Below are 9,914 nucleotides of genomic sequence, written 5' to 3'. Positions count from 1 at the left end.
GTGGCGGTCCTCACTGGGGTGCCCGGCCAGTCTGGGTGAGGGGCTGAGGGCCGTTTTCAGGCTGGCGGGTGACTGAAGCTCCCAACCTCTCCTTTTTTTCATTCTGGGATTTATTTACCTTCTATGGCTGTCACTGGAGCTGAGAGCCGGCTTTAGCTCTGAGCCTCGGATCAGGATGGGAGAGTCCGATCATTGTTTAGCTTCTATAATTGAAACACTGTTGCAACCCCAGCTCTGCCCCACCCCCTGATTGGGCTAGTTCACTGGCTACAGTGGGCGGTGGTGGTTCGCTGGAGGCTGGTGGGAGCCGCCGGTGCGTGCAGAAGGCAGGGAACCTTGGCTTCCTCCATCACTGGAGCAAGCCCCCAGCGCCTGCGGGAGCGGGGGCAGGAACCGAGAGGTCAGCAGTTCAGCCCACTCGCCAATCAATGCCACCTCATGGCGACCGGTCGTTTGTTCATTTCGGTCGCCACGGCCCTGGTTTTTTATATATATGGATGGCTTTTAGCCAGACACCAGAATTCTTTAAAATAAGCAAAACATTCTTAGCATTTATTAAAACTGTTTTTAAATCTTGATTGTTTAGAGTTTTACTGTAATTCCTATTCATAAAGCCATTTTCATGACTTACTAACAAAAGTCTTTTGATCAGATTTCTGGAATGTACAATGTTAAGGCTATGGCCTTTGATGGATGTTACCATGACAGTGAGACTGACACGGCCCAGGCTTCCTTTTCTCTCCACGCTGAGGAAGCCTCCACTCGAGGAAGAGTCACAGGCAGCCCCAGCGCAGGTCCGTCCGGACAAAGGGAAGAAGATCCCTGGGGGCACGTTGGTAGAATCACTCTGGAGAACAACCATGTCACTGACACCTGTTCACGGATTTTATTTCCCGTTGTGTCTATTACATTTTATTTGATTTACTGGGGTATATATGCGTGAAGAGAAATTCCCAATACATAAAACTTGTTTTAGAGTCAGAGTATATCAAACAACAACTGACTATGAATTGGACAGTGCTAGACGGAACTGAGAGTCAGCAGCCACGGCTCCTGCCTACAGAAGATTTGAAAGTTGACTGACTGACATCCAGGAGCGTTTAAGGTCTTAGGAGGATCTGACCCCATCAGTGAGAGTCACAGGCATGCGTATTATGGAAAAACAATTCCACAGGGAAGGGCTTTGTAACTGCTCGTCTGGACCCCCTTCTTTCTAAATGTAAATGTTCTGTAGTTAACTAGGGAATAAAATGGACTGTGACAATAACATAAGGGGACTTGGTTCCTTAGTGGTAGCCAAGTGCCAGAATATCTGAACTGAATCCTCCCCAGGAAGAACATCAACGTGAAGGTGTACTGTGGACACTCACACAGCTGAGCTTCCTTGAAGACCTTCCCTCCACCATCTCCCCTCGTGGCTTTTATCTTATGGCATTGACACGCCCTTTATGTTATCGAGTCCAAGGGGTACAAAGAACTGTAAACTTTGCTCAGTCTTCCCATCCCAATATTAAAGTAATACATCACACTGCAATGGCTTCGAATGTTTTGTAGTTGAGTATAGTTTTCATAGCTTTTGGAGGTATTTCATTAGTTACTTTATTCACCAAATGTTTATTGACCTGCAAGAACAGTGAGCTGGTAGCTATACTAAGTGACAAACGTAATGGGTGTTAGAGCAGAGGTAGGCACACTTCCTGAGTTCTGAAAAGGAAACCAAAAGAAGGAAAATGACACCCATGAAGGGATGTGGGCTCTCAATTTACAGACAACTTACAGACAACTGAAGATGCTCCAGACGTGGTATTGAGCAACAAATTGAATAAATGTACTTATCCCATAGTAACCTTTGGTAACTTTGGTTGAACCAAGTAAATCAGGTCAAGTGGGTGTTAAATAGATGTTTGTTAAGTAGAAAAACCTCCAATGATCCGCATTCATGTTGTAGATGGGCAGTGTGCATACTTTTGTGTAGAGTATTTTGTGAAAAAGACTCCATTTAGAGACAAGGCCTTCATAGGAAGTATAACATATTTCCCTTCCTATTTTGATTCCTGGGATTGAATTAAGGGAAATAAAAACAGAGTATTACTTTCAGTGTTTTGTCATTTATTTCACCATAAAGTAAACCAAATTGATTTGAATTCTTTCATGTCAGGTAAAGAGGCAAATAACTTCTTCCTTGTTTCCAATAACATTGGTCTTGATTCTCTGCCATGAATGACATAGCGTTCCAGAAACTTATGTTACCCTTGGGTGCAAAAGATTTAAAAGCAAATTCTTTTTCTATTATGACTTCCCTCATGGGTGGGTTAATTCTGAGATATTTCATTTTCTTAAAAAAATTTTTTTTATTGATTTCAGAGAGGAAGAGGGGAGAGAGAGAGAGAGAGAGAGAGAGAGAGAGAGAGAGATCAGTGATGAGAGAGAATCATTGATGGACTGCCTTCTGCACACCCGCTACTGGGGATGGAGCCTGCAACCCAGGCATATGCCCTGACTGGCAATGGAACTGTGACCTCCTGGCTCATAGGTAGACGCTCAGCCACTGAGCCATGCTGGCCAGGCTCATTTTATTTATTGATACAACTTTTCCAATTCTTTCAAAACTGTCCAAGGGCTATATTTTTCTAGGAAACTGTCCAAACTTGAGCTAATATAATTTATTAAAACCTTTTTCCCATTTAACTGTAGATAGACCATAAATAAAATTTATAACTACTTAACGGTTTTTAAGCCTGATTTAAAGGGGATAGTATTTTCATAGGACTATATTTTTAAAAGACAGAACAGAGTAATATTTTAGGTGGTTCTTTAGGAATTTGTTGCAATGATTTGAGCAGAGCACTGCAGTTGGATTAACATTTCTGATTCTGATATACTCTGTATATAATTGGTGTTTGTTTTTTTTAAAAGGACAAATCTATACGCAAACAGAACAAATCTACACTCTTCCCTTCTTCCAACTCTGGTTCTTCTGACATTGCTGCTTTTCTTCTGCTTTGACCTATCACATTCAGGATGTCCGATGCTTCTGCTGGGCACACCATTTCACAGTTTTAAGTCAGACTCGTGGCTGAATACACGGCGCCATCTCGGCTACAGGGCTGATCTCTCGCACTCCACACACACTCGGCGTTGCTCTTGAGCATTCATGCACAGTGGTTGGCCCATCAAACATAACTTTGGTTAATGTCCAGACATGCAGGCATTGTATTCTTCAGTGATAAATTTCTAACACTGAGAAATAACATTTGTTTACTGCTCTAGGGAATGATTAGAGCATTCAGAATGAGCTCCCAGGATTTTAGCCAATTTCTTCTCCTCAAATTGGTGGTGTCTTGTGAAGTCTATGAGGACAGAGCTGTTCCTGTGAGCTTCATTTCTGTCAGGGAGCAACACAGTTTCTGGCTCCGTTCTTATTTCAAGCAGAATGAAATGCCATTTACATGGGAAACGCATGAGTGACAGACAGCACATAATGGTTACCTCATTTTGATTTTCACTTCATTTACTGATCACAATCCGAAACGGACTGTGTGTGATTGCTCACTGAGGGGTAAGCTGGGATAAAATGCAAGGATATCAGAAAATACACTGCTTTTTAAGATTAAGAAACAGCCAGTCAACTTTAAACTGCCTAAATATAGAAATGGGCTCTTTTGTAGAACTGCTCTGGAAAAGCTAAAAAGAGGTATGTTTTTAACTTAATTTTATTATTTTTGTTCTGGTTAAAAAAATGAATACCATTTCATTATAAAAATTTAAAATACCAATTGGCAAAAGAAGAATCATCCACTCAGAATTAAACAGTTAACATTTTAATGTATGGTCTTAGAGTTTTCCTGTGCATAACGTATTTTTTCAAATGGAAACATTTATTACATTTATTACTTACATTTATTAATTTAAACACATATCATAACGAACACTGTGCTGGGGATATAGAAATGAAATATGGACCTAGTCCCTGACTCACTGAACTGCATTCTATTCAGAAATGTATCTAAGTTAAGTCATTTGTAATCAGACTTTCTTCTCTGGATCATAAACAAGTTTCTTTTATTTTACATTTTTTTCATAAACAATTGTTATGCCATTCTTTCCCATGCAAACTAACTTAAAAATGTTTTTATTGATTTCAGAGCGAGGAAGGGAGAGGGAGGAAGGAATAGAAACATCAATGATGAGAGAGACTCATTGAGTGGCCCCCTACTGGGATGTGCCCTGACCGGTAATTGAACTGTGACCTCCTGGTTCATGGTTGACTCAACCACGGGCCACACCAGCCTGCTGCAAACTAACTTTTAATGCTGTAGAGCAGTTCACTGAATGAGCCCACCTTAGTTTACTTAACCCGCCTCCTCCTGGGGGACATTTGCTTTATTTCCTATTGTATGCTATTATAATGGGTTGCAAGTAGCAACATATAGAACATTTAGACATAAAGTTATTTCAGAAACAAATGAAATTCCTAGCTATATCCAAATCTCAGCCTTCATTTCCTTCGTAAGAATCCCTGTTTGCAACTAGAATCTGCCGTGTCAGACTCACTCACTTGTCTCCCCAGGGGCTCTGGGGGATAGGTTTCTGTAGTTGAAGAAACTTTTTCAGTTTTAGTTTATTTTTTCCCCTCTATCATTTTGTATTGTGCCACTTATAAGCCTGTTCAAATCTCACACACACACACACACACACACACACACACACACACAACATCCTCAAAGAATCAAGAGAAGGAGGTGGTAAGGAAATTGCTACTTCAAGTACAGTTCTGTACCTGGTGCTGCGGTACTCCCAGCAGGCCGCAGGTAAAGCAGTCCATGTCACTATATTAAATTTAACTCATTTATGGGATGGAGTCACCTACTTTGTCCTTGTAAACCTTGCTTTAAAACACCTTCAAACTGTAAAGTCCTGGTCAATTTTCAAAGTCATATCACTTCCCATTGCTATGTTGACATTCCTCCATTTAACAAAAACTTGAACCTTCTTTTTCCTCTTAAAGGAACTGTAAAAGACAAGATGCACTGGATAACTAAGAAGAAGATTTTACCAGGCTATGGCCATAGGAAGGACTTTCATTAATGAGGAACGTTTCCAAGGAAGGGGCCTAGACATTCAGAGGCAGGTAACAAGGGAGTCACATTCACTGAGGAAGAGAGCGGTGAGTCTTATCTCAGAATTTATTAGAGCACGGTTGTCACGTCTCAGAAAACAAATTAATGATGAGGGGAGCGGGGGATGGGAGGTGGATTTCTCCACTGAGTACCCAGGGGCTCAGTTAAAGTTCACCATTGCCGGTGGTCTCCCGTTTCAGTCAGCTGCTGACTCATACTTTTGGCTCTACGATGGGGCCAAGCCTGGAAGAGAGATCTCACAGTCACTGAGAAAAATGATAATAGTTTTCTTTGGAATATATTGAAACTTAAGTTGTTGTATGAAACACTGATCTAGGTTTTATTACCAATTAGGTCATTTGAAAGGTGAGCTATTACTTTAAATCCTAGGGTCAGTACATTATAGAAACATTTTCTACAAGAGGGCTTCCAAGGTTCCTACAAAAGTGTATAGCTGAGTACTCCCTGCCTTAGCCAATGAAAAGTAGATGAAAGTTGCCATATCTTTAGCAACATTGTAAAAACATATTTCCTACTGTGAGGTAATAAGACTTTCTGAAGTTTGGTATACAAGTCCGTGTCCTTTAAAAGTGACATGTAGCCCTCGCCGGTTTGGCTCAGCGGATAGAGCATCGCCTGCGGACCAAAGGGTCCTGGGTTTGATTCCGTCAAGGGCACTTACCTTGGTTGCAAGCTCCTCCCCAGCCTGCAGGAGGCAACCAATCGGTGTGTTTCTCTCACATCAATGTTTCTCTCTGCCTTTCCCTCTCTTCCACTCTCCCTAAAAATCAGTGGGGGGGAAAAGAAAGTGACACATGGGTACCAATCTTTCCAAAACGACGAACTAACTGAACAAGGCGATCTGAGAAAGGAAGTGCTTGCATCCACATTCATTTATTTTACCTTTTCAGAGAATATTAATGCTGACGTTTCAAGCGTTTCGCACTTTAAAGAATTGTTATAAACACAAACCCACAGATCAAAGGGATTTTTAGAGTAATCACACCATCCCAAAATAACTTAAAACATGTTTTGTTAATTAGGTTGTATCTTGGATGAGGTCATATTTACACTGAATGGCGGGTGAGTCACTGTGAAAGGAGGCTTGCTCCAGCTCAGTCACCCTCCAAGCACACCGTGGCGCTGCCAGGGCAGGGCAGAGAAACCCTGTGGGGGGTGTGCCCATCCCACCCTCCTGCATCTGTGGACAGGCCCTGCCAGGGGCGGAGGGCAGCTGTGGGCAAGGGGCGGGGCTGGGGCGGGTCATGGGGAAGGAGGCACAGATCCCATCCCACCCGGCAGGAGGCAGAACTGCAGGTGGCAAGGCCCAGTGCATGCTCCCTTGTTCCAACACACTTTACCTACAAAACCAAACCAAAGATTAGGTGATTTCGGTACCACGAGGGAAGGTTGCACCTGCTAAGGTTCACCCACCTGCTGAGGATCCGGGGACTGGGGTCATGACCAGTCCCTCAGGGAGACTGAGTAGTGCTGGTCCAGTGGCCAGCAGGACTGAGCTACCTATGATATTGTTTTCGTGAGAAAAAAAATCACAGAAACAAAATGACTGACTTTTTGATGCCCCTTTGGAATAAATAAGTTGGGGACTGGACCGTAGTTTGCTTCCTGCCTTCTGGAAGAACTTTTACACTCAATGGTCTTAAAGCTAAAAATAAAGAAAAAGTACTTTGAAGAGTACATTAGGGAGACCATAGATTCTACAAGCTCCCAGGACAAAATAATGGGCCATTCTCACTCTCAGTGCCCCTCTTCCTCACTTTCCCTCCCTCTTCCTTTTCTTCACAGACATGGCAGGCATTGCATTCAGGTTTAAAGGTGAAGGAACATGATGTTTTCACTTGCTATGCTAAGACATCTGGATTATAATGAAAATATCGCAGAGAACATGTTGAAAGACTAATTTTGCCCCAGGGGATCTCCTCTGCAAGATGTCTGCTCTTCCCTCGCGGAGCTGACTTCTGTCGGACATCCCGGGATTTGATGTGCTGGCCCATGGTTTTCTGTGCTGACACTGGGACTTCTCTCCATGGCAGACACGGAATGCTGCTGTCCCACGGAAGGACATGTGTGGGAGTTCACCATTTTCTGAATCCCTGTAACATCAATACTGTTGTAAATGATTATCTTGAGTAGAAATTTATAGTAAAAATGAAGAGCAAAGTATATTACCAATATGTCATGTTAAGTAGATTAGAAGTGGTTGTACTTTATTTTTTTTGGTAGTTTTTTCTCAAAGGGCTATTTTTAAAACATTGTTGACAGTATTACAGTTGTCCCCCATTTTATTTTTTTATTTAAATATATTTTTATTGATTTCAGAGAGGAAGGGAGAGGGAGAGAGAGATAGAAACAGCAATGAGAGAGAATCATTGGTCGGCTGCCTCCTGTACGCCCCATACTGGGGATCGAGCCTGCAACCTGTGCATGTGCCCTTGACCGGAATCGAACCTGGGACCCTTCAGTCTGCAGGCCTATCCACTGAGCCAACTGGCTAGGGTGATGCCCCCCCACCTTAAAGGGATAAATTTGATGTGAATTCTGGGTCTCTCTGACTGGAATCTGACAGGGAGCGTGTGGGTTACAGTGGGAGGTAGAACACAGTGAAAAAGAACTTACAGTTGACTGGTTTGGCTCAAGTCTTGTTTCTTCTACTTCCTGCCCATGTGACCTTGTGCTGTGCTGGGCTGCATATCTGGCACTTTGGCCAGGCAGGTCATGCTGTGCTGTTTGTTCCTAAAACACATAGATAGGAAGGTACTGACATCAGGCCAGGCCTTGAGATATGGTCTCATGGCCCCTTCCCAGCACACAGGCCTTCTTTCTCAGAAGGCCCGGAAGTCTCATTCCAAATTTGGGAGACAAAAGACTGGAAAAAGTATAAATAAAGAGAGTTTCCTCCATATTGGGGGGCCCAGAATTTGAAAGACACATTTTTCTCTGGGCCTCCACAAAATTTAATAATAAAATGTAACTCTTGCAGTCAGCACTACAGTTCAGCCTCTGCTCCGGCAGGGTGCTGTAACTGTAGTCGCTGGCCATGGAAATCGGGGCTGCAGTTCAACCTCTGCTTCGGCAGGGTGCTATAACTGTAGTCAGCTGGCCAGCTTAATAAAGGCTCTTAAGTTTAAATTCTGAGTCGGTGGTCTATCTCGCTGAGTGAACCCATAACAGTGCAAGTGACTTAACCTCTGCTGACTCAGTTTCCTCAACTGAACTGTGGAGGTGATCACAGCGGTGGTGAGGATGAGGAGCGGCACCTATGAAACACCTAGTGCAGCAGTTCTCAACCTGTGGGTCGCGACCCCTTTGGGGATCGAAAGACCCTTTCACAGGGGTCGCCTAAGACCATCGGAAAACACATATATAATTACATATTTTTTTTTGTGATTAACCACTATGTTTTAATTATGTTCAATTTGTAACAATGAAAATACATTCTGCATATCAGATATTTACATTACGATTCATAACAGTAGTAAAATTACAGTTATGAAGTAGCAACGAAAATAATTTTATGGTTGGGGGTCACCACAACATGAGGAACTGTATTAAAGTGTCGCAGCATTAGGAAGGTTGAGAACCACTGACCTAGTGCATGGCGCCTCCCAGAAAGGAAGTACTCAGTTCAAGGCTTCCTGTTATTGTAACTTTGAAACAAGCGTTAGCCACGGCATATACTTTGTCCCCATTTGCTCATGTGTCCCTGGACCATAAGAAGCAGCCATAGGTCCCAATTAACTTGACAGTGAAGTCACTTCCTTTGGGTGGTTCTCTGTCTACGGAGCAAAGAAAGGTACAGGCCGGAGCACAGGCTGTCACTCCTTCGGCCTCCCCTCCCACGTTAGAGTCCAAGGAGAGCCTTAGGCCCAGATTACTTAACAATCGCTTTTGCTGTTTCTATAGCCACAGTCACAAAAAGTTTCCAGTATCCTTTAAACCAGAATTAATTCTCTCTCTGGGAGCAAAGAGATATACATTGCAGTTGACTTAGTATAAAAAAGCACTGCATCACATAGGAAGCTCAGAGGAAAGCTGCAGGCGCACCGGCACCCCCAGCTCCCTGCACTTGGACACTCGCTTCCCTCTCCTGGCCTGTTTCCCCAGGAAAGGAACAAGGTTGTGCTAGAGCAGGGATCCTCAAACTATGGCCTGTGGGCCACATGTGGCCCCCCGGGTGTTTTTGCTGCAGCTGCCTGTTGCTTAGCAGCCAGCTCATCCCAGGCCGGCAGTGCCCAATGTGCGCCATACTCTCCTCCTTCTCTCTGTCTCTCAACTCCTCCTCTCAGTCTCGGGTGTGATCAGGGTGTGATCAGACAAGTCACGAGCTTGCCTGTGCAGAGCCTGCTGCTGCCTGAGGACCGAGGTAAGAACAAGTTAGGATTTTTTTTTTGAAGTTAGGTCTATTTTTTAAAAATTTATTTTGCAGTTAGTAGGGCCTTTTTTTTGTTGAAGTTTTGTTTTTGTACTTCAAAATAAGATATGTGCAGTGTGCATAGGAATTTGTTCATGGTTTTTTTTTATTTTTATTTTTTCATGGTTTTTTTTAAACTATAGTCCGGCCCTCCAACGATCTGAGGGAGAGTGAACTGGCCCCCTGTTTAAAAAGTTTGAGGACCCTTGTGCTAGAGCGTATTCCCAAGTCCAGAGCCTCATCTCGCCCCCAACTAAAAAAAAAAAAAAAAAAAAAAAAAAAGCAAACGATTTATTTCCTTTTACACCAAAGACAGAAACCTGTAAGGTGAACACCAAATATGTGAAGGTACCGGCGCCGGA

General features: G+C 43.2%; 1 long non-coding RNA gene across 1 annotated transcript; it reads right to left on the bottom strand.

Moving 5' to 3' along the window:
* Positions 1 to 5,995: 5,995 nt before the first annotated feature.
* On the bottom strand, positions 5,996 to 7,996 carry LOC106698782. The gene is made up of 2 exons (XR_001350169.2): positions 7,758 to 7,996; positions 5,996 to 7,234 (listed from the first exon to the last, which is right to left on the bottom strand). It is a non-coding gene; the product is annotated as an uncharacterized LOC106698782 (long non-coding RNA).
* Between the last annotated feature and the right edge of the window lie 1,918 nt (positions 7,997 to 9,914).

The sequence above is a fragment of the Myotis lucifugus genome, unplaced genomic scaffold (assembly GCF_000147115.1).
Source record: "Myotis lucifugus unplaced genomic scaffold, Myoluc2.0 scaffold_231, whole genome shotgun sequence".
Classification (NCBI taxonomy): domain Eukaryota; kingdom Metazoa; phylum Chordata; class Mammalia; order Chiroptera; family Vespertilionidae; genus Myotis; species Myotis lucifugus.
This window is presented reverse-complemented; position numbering and strand designations above follow the sequence as displayed.